The sequence below is a fragment of the Stegodyphus dumicola genome, chromosome 7 (assembly GCF_044657685.1).
Source record: "Stegodyphus dumicola isolate Sdum_Otavi_A_Nest chromosome 7, ASM4465768v1".
In the NCBI taxonomy this organism is placed as follows: Eukaryota; Metazoa; Arthropoda; class Arachnida; order Araneae; family Eresidae; genus Stegodyphus; species Stegodyphus dumicola.
The window spans coordinates 99,693,906-99,705,830 of NC_140774.1; the positions used below are offsets into that span (position 1 = coordinate 99,693,906).

General features: G+C 31.3%; 1 protein-coding gene across 2 annotated transcripts in view; it reads right to left on the reverse strand.

The window, feature by feature from the left end:
• LOC118183338 (putative protein phosphatase 2C T23F11.1) overlaps positions 1-11,851 on the reverse strand; it is a 73,368-nt gene extending 61,517 nt beyond the window's left edge. The window contains exon 1 of one of the 2 annotated variants that reach the window (XM_035352845.2): positions 11,608-11,851. The gene's annotated coding sequence lies outside the window, so the exon portion shown is untranslated. The remainder of the gene's footprint in view (positions 1-11,607) is intronic. The other variant, XM_035352844.2, reaches the window with a different exon arrangement.
• Positions 11,852-11,925: the final 74 nt, after the last annotated feature.

Below are 11,925 nucleotides of genomic sequence, written 5' to 3' on the forward strand. Positions count from 1 at the left end.
TGGCGGTATCTTAACACTCACTTTACTAGCTTCAAGTTTTGAAGTAGATGCAGATTCACTGTCCAATGGCATGTTTGCAATTTTAGTCAAACTAAAAGATCAGCATTCTTAATAAAACACGGGTCACCAGATATTAGTTCAACTCATTGCAAACTTTTATTCATAATCATGAACAGCACTAAAAACTTATACAGAAAAAAATTACAGACGTCCACCTTCAGCACATCCCACACCAACACACGTGGTGAACGAAAAAACACATGGTCAACAACTCTTTAGTCAATGTTACAGTTACATATGAAAATTTAAAAACAATAACACAGCAAAACAAAAATGTTCTGAAAATTCACACACTTAATTTAAAAAAATTAAATGCACATTATTACGGTTATTAGCAATGACAAATAATTATTACACTTTTCTTTCATAATTTAAATTGATTTTTTTACCAATGTCTGGGCTATCACCAGGCCACTGAAATGCTAAGTTCAAATCCAATGTATTGGACTGGTGCAGCCATCTACTGACAAGATAGTGAAATGCAAAGTGTTCTAACAATCTAGAAGTCCAGATATTAGATTATTCTAGATACTGCTTGTCCATATTTCCCACTTTGTACCATATTTTATATGTTTTAGTATACAAATGAGCAGGACTTAACGATAATAGTATATGAATTCGATAACAGTATCTGAATAATAGCATTAATCATGGTCACATTAGACAGAAGCAGCCATAAATATGATCTATCAGTACAACACAACAGCTTAGTCCCTAACAACTATGACAACATAATCAGTATTATAATTTCACATAAAAACGGCACTTTTGAATTTCAGTCACAAATTGTGACAGGTCTCAAACCTGCTCTATTCATACTTAAATTTATTATGATGAATGAGAATCACAAATAAGTCTATCCTGACCAACAAAAATACTAAACGAAATTATTATAAATTAGTAGATTATAAAGAATACAGAACAAGATTATAAATGAAGATTATAAAGATTATAAATGAATCTTTCAATAAAAAGAAGCAGTTCTGCTGCAAGAGTAATAAGTCTTGAGAGAATAAAAACAATTCCTGCTACATATTTGTCATCTTAAGGCAAGAAGTAGAACCAGGCTATGGCAGTTTTGAATAACCATCTGCTGACTGACTGCATGACAAGCCATCACATACTTAACATTCACAATGAGGAGAGGGAACTTAAAACTATGATCTTTTTGAAGAGTATTTCTGAAACTTCCTTTACACAAAAAAGTATTGCTTTGAGTATGAAATTAGAAAAGTAGAATTCCTACGACAATCGCGTCAAATATGCAAATTTAGCCTTGTTCGTATGTACCGGATTTCTCTTAATAATATCAGAAAAACTCTCATATAACTAAAACGTAAAAAAAAGGGGGGGAAGCACTTCCGCAGAGAACCCGGTAAATGTAAACATCACCAACTTTAGCGATAATAGTTCAAACTTGGTAATCCATCGGATTTATCCCATTCGCTTGTTTCGTTGTTCGCATTTGCAGATTTATATTATTCTTCTCTTATTTATTATTATTTTTTCTGAATTTCTTAACAACGAATAGATAGAAATATTTTCGTAGATAGATGCCGGTTCTCGGTTCGGGATGAAAGGAGGGATGAATGCTAATTTGTAACACGGCTGTTCACATTGTGTTCTTAATTATTAACAGCTCTAAGAACCATGAGGTTTCCAACGTCTAAAATAATTTGGGAAGCACTTCCGCAGAGAACCCGGTAAATGTAAACATCGCCAACTTTGGCGATAATAGTTTAAACCTGGTAACCCATCGGATTTATTCTATTCGCTTGTTCGAAGTTTGCAACCACTCCTCTTGTGTTTATTTTGTTGAATTATCACTGTTGTTGTTCGCATTTGCAGGTTTATATTATTCTTCTCTTATTTATTATTACTTTTTCTGAATTTTTTAACAACGAATAGACAGAAATATTTTCGTAGATAGATGCCGGTTCTCGGTACAGGATGAAAGGAGGGGTGAATGCTAATTTGTAATATGGCTGTTCACGTTGCGTTCCTAATTATTAACCCTCCAGGCGGCAAGGCCGTATATATGCGTTCGAAAATAATGGCTCTCATAGCGGCAAGGCAGCATATATGCGTCCAAATATTTTGGTCCTCATGGCGGCAAGGCAGCATATATACGTAAACTTGAATTTTGGCACGAAACGGCAAAGCAGCATATATACGGCCTGTCTCAGAGTTCCCTCCCCTCTCTGCTCTTAATGTAAACTGACAGGTGATAATTTTTCTCTGAGGGAGGTAATTGAGGAGAGGAAACTATCTATTCGCTAGGGGCAAATGGGTTTTATCGTTAGGTTTTGAATAACAGCTCGGAATAAACAGCTCGTTCAAAACTTCCAGCTGTTCTGTGCTTATACCAGCTATAGTAAACTTAAATGTTTACGTTCGTAAAGAGAATTTTCATTTTCCAGCCTAATTATTCTCCAAATTTTAGATGCAGTTTGGCAAAATGTAATTGGAATTAAAATTAAAATTGCAAGAAACTGCAACAATATTTTGAAATATGAGATTTCAATTATACTGCAATTGTAATTAGCTTCGCAATTACAATTAGAAAGTAAGTACTTTTTAAATGCAACAATAATGTGTGTAATTGCATTTTAATTCTTAAGTCTTACAATTACAATGCAATGATAATCAGAAACATTATAATTATATAATCTAATTACAATTACAAATTTTATTGAATCTAATCACAACTACGGTAATATTAGCTAATTACAACGTAATTTTAACTGCAATTGCAGTAGGTAATTATAACTACGTAATTAGGAAAGTAATTGTCTCTGATAATTAGAATTACTTAACATAGTGAAATTATGATCATAATTGTAATTCTAAGTGTAGTATGCAATTGTAATAAAAATATGCAATTACTAAGTAGTTATAGTTAAAAAAATAGCTGTTTTTTAATTACAATTACAATTTACGTAATTTCATTTAAATTACAATTACTCTATATTTGTGAAATCCAATTTCATATTCAATGCAACTGCAATCATATAATCTAATTACAATTACACTGTCATTGTAACTCCAGTAAGTAATTATAATAATGTAATTAGGATAGCAATTGTTTCTGATAAAAGTAGTTACGTAGCCCAGGAAAATCATGATCTTAATTGCAAATGTAATTGCAGAATGCAATTGAAAACACATAGTAATTGGAATAATATTATGCAATTATCTTGTAATTACAATGTAACAATTTTTAATTACATATACAATTTACTCAAATGCATTTTAATTATAATTGCATTTTAATTGTGAAATCTAATTGAATAAACAGTATAACTGTAATTATATAATCTAATAAAAATTACAATCAATGGTAATGACCTCTTAATTAAAATTGCGCAGCAGATGATTGTAACTATTTAATCAGAAAAACAACTGCCCCTAATAATTTCAGTGACATAGGCTAAGGAAATCGTGATAATATTTGAAAATTACCAGTCAATAATATTATATTCGAAATGTTTCTGCATTTTGGATAATGAGTTTTTAAATAATACAACGGGATAATCACCTATAAGAAAAATATTAATATTTTCTGTCATGTCTTCTGAATCATCTTACATATATTGTAGTTTGTGGTACCAGCATAAATAGGAGTTTATTTAAAGGAAATATTTTATATAAACCGAAATGCACATAACGTTAGTAAGCCAATATGTATGTTTATGATCTTCGATATACATGTGAACTTAAATTACAAGATTAAGGGAAAGCAAGCAAAGAGTTTATGCCAGTGCAAAGGGATGTTTTCGCAAAGGATTTGTTACAGGACGCTTGTCTTGTTTACATTACACAAGAAATAAATCATAAAAATTACATTTATCCTTTTCTTTTCAGAAAGGAGATCATCAAGGACTAAACTAAGTCTCATAATTTTATCCAACCTATTGCTTTAGCTGGTAAAAAAGGATTCTGATCAGCAATCAGTATGCTTAATTGCTGTGTGTATTAGACATTTTACTAAATCCATTTATTATGAATTACCGCCCAGACAGTAAAGCGGTTCGTGACTCTGGTTGCTGTACCGAAGAGCCTGGGTTCGAATCCCGGATAGGGCATGAATGTAATTTGTTCGTCCTCTTCATAGGTGGCAACGGTGGCCCACATATTATTTCCCTTCTTAATAACATGACCGGCCTTAGTAATGATCAATGTCTATAAACGGCTACTACCTGCCATTGGAAAAAAAAAAAAAAAATTACGAATTGGTCTTTTATTCAACATAACACACATTTTCCATAAATAGTTAAAATGCATTATTCAGTTACAAGTGAAAGTACTTGCATGAACTATTTTCCATCATTGTTTCACGTAAGAACAAATAAAAGTACAATTTTCTTATGCACCTGTGATTGTCATATTATTTGGATTACGGTAAAGACTGCAAAGATGCTTCTGTGGAGGACTTTCTGAGGGAAACTGGCTCATGTTCACATATACCGTTAATAAAAGCAGGAAAAGATCTTTATTTAATTGAATGCAACGAAACGTTTAAGAAGAATGATGTACTCATAGAGAACTTTCTAAAATAAAATGATTTGTATTCATGTTACACATAAGGAAATTCACGGAGCTATCTAAACATTTAGATTGTTTGCCAAAATGAGCATCCAATTTGAACTAGTAGTATTCAAAAGACGACTTATTACTCTGCTGAGCAAAAAATCTAATTACTTTTGAAGTTATATTATAATTCGTACAATCATTGTATTACAATTATTATTATTATTATTATTTATTTTTTCCCCAACGGCAGATTGGGAACAGTTACAGTGCAACACAGTCCATTAGTCTATACAAGGCCAGAAGTTGCAGTCACTTTATTATGGAGGCATCTAATATGTGGGCCACTATCGCCTCCTATGAAAGGACGAACAGTTAAAGCCATGCCTTCTCCAGGATTCGAACCCAGGCCCTTCGGTATCGCAGTCAGGCTTCCCTAACCACTATACCATCTGGGCGGCACAATTACAATTATAACTACATTAGTTGTAGTTTTAACTACAAGGTAACTACAATGAATTACCAGCTTTTCTCAGTCAATAACAGATAGCTTAAACTTTAAAGATAAATGTAAGGTCTTATAATTTGTCGAATGGCAATATTCTAAGAAAGTCTAGTCTCCAGGATGGCCGAAGTTTAATTACAGTCTTACATTTCGCATACTTGCAGCACTTGCCCAAAGGCTGTTCCAAGATTATTTCTGTTCACCTCATCCATTAATTTTGGAGACAGAATCATGTCTAGAGACATTTTTTTCTGAGGACAGTATTTTATATAATAGGAAAAAAAAAATAATGCGTCTCCCTCAAGGTGCAGGAAACAACGAGTACTGATAAATTTAATTGAAATTACAATTATAATTCTAGTTAATACAAATACAATGTTACTTTAACGGTTAGAATTACATTATAGTTCTAATGGCAAAAATATCAAATGAGTGTTATAGATTAGTATACTTTTACTTATCACAATAATTAAACTTTTAATACCGTTTTATTTTATTTAGCTTATCACAATATTGAGCTTTTTAATACCATCGGTACTAAAAAAATGTTTTACTACTGTCATGAAATGTATATTCGATAATAGTTTCTCATTGATGTTTTTCTTATATATTTTTCTGCATAATTCATAAATGTTTGCAATGGAAATAATTCTGAGGCTTTTATAATACTTCTAAATTTTCATGAAATAAAGTTCCATTAAGGTTTACTTGAAGGAGACTCTCAGTGCAAGCACTCGAAAAGAAGTTATGCTACATTTACATATTATGAAATGGTTGAATGTACAGTATTTACTTATAACAGCGGTGCTCAATATATCGCGTTTTCTGAAAGAATGCATGTGTTGCCTAAAATCGAATTTAAATCACTATAATCAGAATAATTGTCTAAAGTATTAAATTGTAATTTTTACAGCATCAATCGAATTACTGGATTTTATTGAAGATAAAAATATGTTGATATTGACAAGCTATATTAGTTTTTGTACTATAATGAATGCTAGCTAGTAGCTATATGAATATAATGAATGCTACCTAGTAGCTACTCTAGCTAATAGCTAGAGTAAAACTCAGGATATGGTAACATTAAATAAATAAATTAATTAAATTAAAAAAAGAAGAAGCAGAAAACGAAAGCGAAAAGGAACTGAATACATTCGGAAAGAGAAGGCTTACTATGGTGAAACATTAGAAACATGTAGACAAAGTGTTAATACTATATGTGAAAAAATACTAAGGACAAATTGAAATACATCATAGCTACGTTTGGTGCTTTCTATATTATTTGTATCAATATTAATATAAGTACCGAAAAATACTTAAAAAATAGGTATTTTCGAAAATTTAAAGGAACAAAATTGCAGTCTGAAAATTTATAGCAGCGGAACTTTTGAAGTAATTTGATGCCTTCTGAAGGTCGCCATGAACATAACAATTTATAACTGTCAGCTTTTACAACTAGGAATCAGATAAACTCTATTGTTTGGTAAACCGGACTGTCTAGTAATGTTTTTGGTACTGTTTAGTTTCCGGGAATGGCGATGTATGCAAGCTTTTTTCTCTTTCTGCCCTAAGAATAAACAGCTCATAGGGGAATTCTGAAAAATATATAACCCTTTCATATATGTACTCATACCCTGATATTCACAATAGCGTTTCTTTATTTAGATAGCTTTGAGCATGCAATTTCAGTAAAAATCAGGAAACAAGTACCATACTTATAACAAAGCCGGTTATCTCAGTAAATGAAGGGAATTAAGTACCGGCGATGGCAAGATTTTCCCATGGTTTGAAGACTAAGTAATTTATTCCTTTCAGAAAATTTTCTCGGAAAGCAAATCATCACTTACGGATAGAAGAATGTTCTAAGAACTACAGGATAAATTTATAATGGGAATAAAAGAATGAAAGAAATCGGAAACTCTTTTCTAGTAATCATTTTACTCCTCGAAAGTTGGTTTCAGTATTCCCTTTTTAAGGAAATGACACATGAAATGGGTTTCAGAAACTGAATCTCGAAATCATCAATAACTATCCAATATTCTGCATTTGTAAATATTTATTTAATTTGCATTTCAACCAAATGTTGAAAACAAATCGGAAAAAAATCTCCTTACAAAAGGAAAAAAAAAAAAAAAAGATTCCTATTCTTTTACAGTGATATTCCATTAAATTATATCAGAAAATCATATCACTGTTGGATGCAATAAATACTAATTTCAGACATGTTGCCTGTTTGTGTTGTTAACTCTCTTTTGCAACTGAACACTGGTAGTTTTGCCCAAGTTTGAATTCCGGCGAATGCGTTCGTTGCTTGGTATTTTGGAGAGTTTTAAGTTGAATATACCAAACCAGTTTCCCTGAAAAAGTCATCTACAAACGCATCCTTTTCCTCAAGCAGGTGCCCATCGTATGCTGCCTGACGAACGTGCAAGAATTTTTCTTCTTTTACACAGCTTTCATGATCACGTATTACCCACCAACGGCCGAGCGGTAAAGACGCTGAACACTGGTAGTTCGGTTCGAGGTTCGAATCCCGCGAACGGGCTGACTGCATGGTCGTTTTCGTGGTTTTCCCCATGTGTAACGTGTATACGAGCAAGTTTCCCTTAAAAAGTCCTCCACGGAGGCATCCCTCCATTTAGGCAGATAACCCTCGTGTGCTTTGCCTTGAATAGTACCATATCAATAATACCATAATCACATATTATATTATTGAACATTTTTAATTTGCAAAACTATAAGTTATGGAAAACTCAATGACATATTTATTTAGATTAATAAAAAAGATAAAAATTAAATGCGTCACTGGCACCATTTTGTTAGTAATATCATTATATAATCTATTGTACTTTTTTTTTTCCTAGTGTACTGGGGAATTAAAGAAAATTTCTCAAAAGTATCATCATGTTTTTGTAAACTGATATATAGTGTTAAATTATTATATTAAATTTTAGTTTATTATAGCAGAAATCGTAAATAGCTGCATTCTGTATAGCTCTTGCTTCACTGAGCTTTCGGAAGTTAATCTGCATCCATCCGCATAATCGAGAAGCAGGTCGATTTGTTTCTCAGTGCAATCGCTGTGGGATCTTAATTCTACTGACCAATGTTCTATAAATTTAAAATATTTTGCCCTGCCTAAATTCTGTAGCTCTCTACATTCTAAAACTTTTGCCGTTGTCAAGTGCCAAATTCTTAGAATTTTGCCATCCCTAAATTTTCTTGTTCGATGCCTCTTTAAATTCTAAGAATTTTTCAGCCATTAATCTGCCTCCTGGCCAGACGTGTTTTTCGATGCCACATATGTCACTAAAAAAGGTTGAAAAATCGGAATTTGAAAAGCAAACTTCCTACTTTTCATCAAATAAATTTTATTGATTAGCAGTGCTATGGAAGCATTAAAACATTTATGTAATAAATACACAAATACTTCAGAAACATTTTTTTCTCTCTACTGAAGAAAGGCTTGTCTCTGACTACCTGCGAATTTGATTAAGTTTTATCCAAAATATACGTCAAAGCGTTTCTTTTTGGTCTAATATTAAATTTTACATTGGCATGTTCCTGTCCCTGCTTGATGTTGAGAAGATTTATTCAAAACTTACTGTTCTTATTTTTTATTTTAAAACAAACAATTTAAATGGAAATCCTCAGCTTGCTTTTATTTATTTAAATAATAACATCTGATAATGTGAATTGAGATCTCTAAGTAATTTGCGTATTTGAACCCAAAAAAATATTAAACACCAATTTTGAAGCTTTTGTTTTGGTTTGCTTTATATTTCCTTCAAAGCACGCGAGAGCTATCTGCCTAAAGGGAGGAATGTCTCCGTGAAGGACATTCTAAGAAAAACTTACTCGCGCCCACATTATGCACAGAGAAAACCACAAAAATTCCACTTTGAAAGGTAAAAGTGTCTAATTTTTTAGAGCGAGATTTTCCTAACAATGAATTTTAGCAATTTAATACAAGTGCTATATTTAATTAAGAATTAAAACAATGTTCTTTTGTGATTTATGTAAGGTAACTCTTTCTGTAAAAAATAATCATATGAAAATGCACCGAATTTCAGTACTATGTAATTTAGTTCGGAAACTGAGAGGTATCTGTGACATCTTGTCTATATGTAGAAAATTTTTAATAAGGTTATTATGACTGAAATTTGTTTCAAAATATTCAATATTTCGTAACTTCCATCAACCAATAAATGTGATAAAGGTAAACTCCCCTTTTATAAATATGAAACAAGATAAACGAAATAAATTTGTGGTAAAATGAATTACAAACATTATGTCGTAATGACTGACACTGAGCATGTGTTTGATATTTTAATAGTAATTTAATTATCAATTACATGTAGCTTTCAATAGGAATTAGGTATTTTAAGCCTCTTATAAATTTTTTCTTAGCGTTAAAGCTCGATAACATCAATCAAAAGCAGAAAATTAGTTAAACTACACTGTCTCACTAGTCGTAAGATTATATTACTGAAATATGCATATAAAAACAAATTAACATTCTATAAACGTACATTAAAATACCGAAACGCAATAAAAATCAATAACATTTATACTTAAAAAGCAACAAAGCCAGGTTCATGTGAATCGCTAGAAGAGGCGCCAAATTTTCTATACGGAATTCGAAAATTACTTTAATTATTAGGGAAAATAGGCTTCGTCAAACTTAAATCAATAAAACAAACCAAAAAAATTGCAAGAAAACCTGGAAATTAATGCAATATGCATTTCAGTGTTATTTCTTATTTATCAAAAACGAATTTTTTAATGTTTTCATTTGAAAATTATAAATAATTGGCTACATCATTTCTCTGAATTTATAAAACTACGATTAAAAAATACTTTAAGAATTATGGTATAATTATGCTACAAGAGTTATGACATTTTGATTTAATACAATTACTTTTGCTTAATACAAGTGTAGCTATTTTTATATTTACATGGACGCGCATTGACCTTTCTGCCTCAGGTGAAAAAATATCTTGGCATGGCTCTGATAAGCAATTAAGATTAGAAATATGCACAAAATTAGTAACAAGGCAATACAAAACTTCTTTTTCTGTTTTGGATTTCCAGAAAAAAATATCTTTTTTCGTCTAACCAAAGCATGGACACAAAACATGTTCCTTCCTCCGTAAGGGCAAAAGCAGCCCATCTGCTTAATCGCCTCTAGGCGGTAATCAAAGGACAGTAGGAAACCATCACTTAAGTGAAACGACTTGTTGATCGCCCTACAAGGAGGGGGGAAGAAAATCTAACAAAGGCCATTTTCAGGACAATTTTGGTTCACTCTAAATGAAAAAAAAATTGTAAACATGGTTAATTTTTACTGCAGTTTTCGAGACGTAAATCGATTTGAATGCGAGCCGCCCGGTGGGTTAACAGCTCTAAGAACCATGAGGTTTCCAACGTCTAAAATAATTTGTTTTCGTAGACCGCAAAAATGTGCATGTGCATTTTAAATAATTAAGTAATGCTTTTATTTTTATTATTGGTTATTGTCATCTAAAATTATGAGAATAAATCAATTTTTATGGCATAAAATTCTAATAATATATTGTTAATGCTTTTCTAACAATAACCTTTCAGAGGATGGCAGGTGTGGCATAAATAGACGATTAAATTGAAATAAAAAATATTGATTATCTAAGATGACAGAATAGTTTGATGCATCACCATGGTCATCAAAATTAGCAAACCACTGCTGGTGTAAGAAATATATTGTTTTCTGTGTTAACTGGAATTTAAGACAAATTTTTTTCGTATATCACGTTTAACTGGTTAATTTCAGTATATTAATACTAATTTATATTTTTTAAATGAATTTTTATTTCCGTTATAAATGCTTATATATTGTCTTATGCTTAATAATATATTCTTTTCTGTGCTAACTTGCATTTAATACAAATTTATTTTCGTATATCACGTTTAACCGTTTAGTTTTACATCTACATGCATATTATCTGTGAATTTTTACTGCCATATGCTTAATATATTGTTTTAGGTGCTACCTTGAATTTACATGCACTAAAAATCACGTTTACGGCTCGGCTCATCCTTGGCGAGTAAGAATGCAACGGCGCCAACGGGTTCTCTGCGGATGAAAACCCAAAAGGGGGAAAGAAAGAAAGAAAATGAAATTACGTCTACACATGATACTTTCATGGCATTTTCTTTGACGCACATAATAACTGAATGTACTACTGATACCCGAATATATCGATGGTGAAATGTTTACAATACTATTTGGTAAAGCGTAAAAAGTATTTTGACACTCATTTAATTTTTTCGATATATGAATTAGTCTCCATGCTGATGTGAAACTGTCTTAACAACGAATAAACTTGTAAAAGGAGCAATGCAATTAACTTTCACATGAGCCAACAGTATAACAGATTATAATTCTCTTAATATAAAGAGAAAATCGGCGCAATAAATAGATATCAGTAACTGAGAAATATATCAAGACTTTTAAATAAAAATTTAGAACTTACCAGTTATCGAATCTGTGTACTCTAATACTTAACAGAATCAACGAAACCGTAATTTAAATTATCATTTGATAGCCCAATACGTCGTTGTTACAAAAAACAAAATGCAATCACGAAAGTAAGAGTTTCTCCTATTCTAGCAGTAGATCAACACAACAAATGTTTTCCTCACTTAAGCAACAAATATTATTTTCTCTCATATTTTTCATCTCACCTCTTATATATTTGTATTTCGTTTCATATAATTCTTTTAAGACTACTGAGATAAATACATCGATAAATTTAAAAAAAAAAAAAAAAATTCGGACAAAATTGACAAAC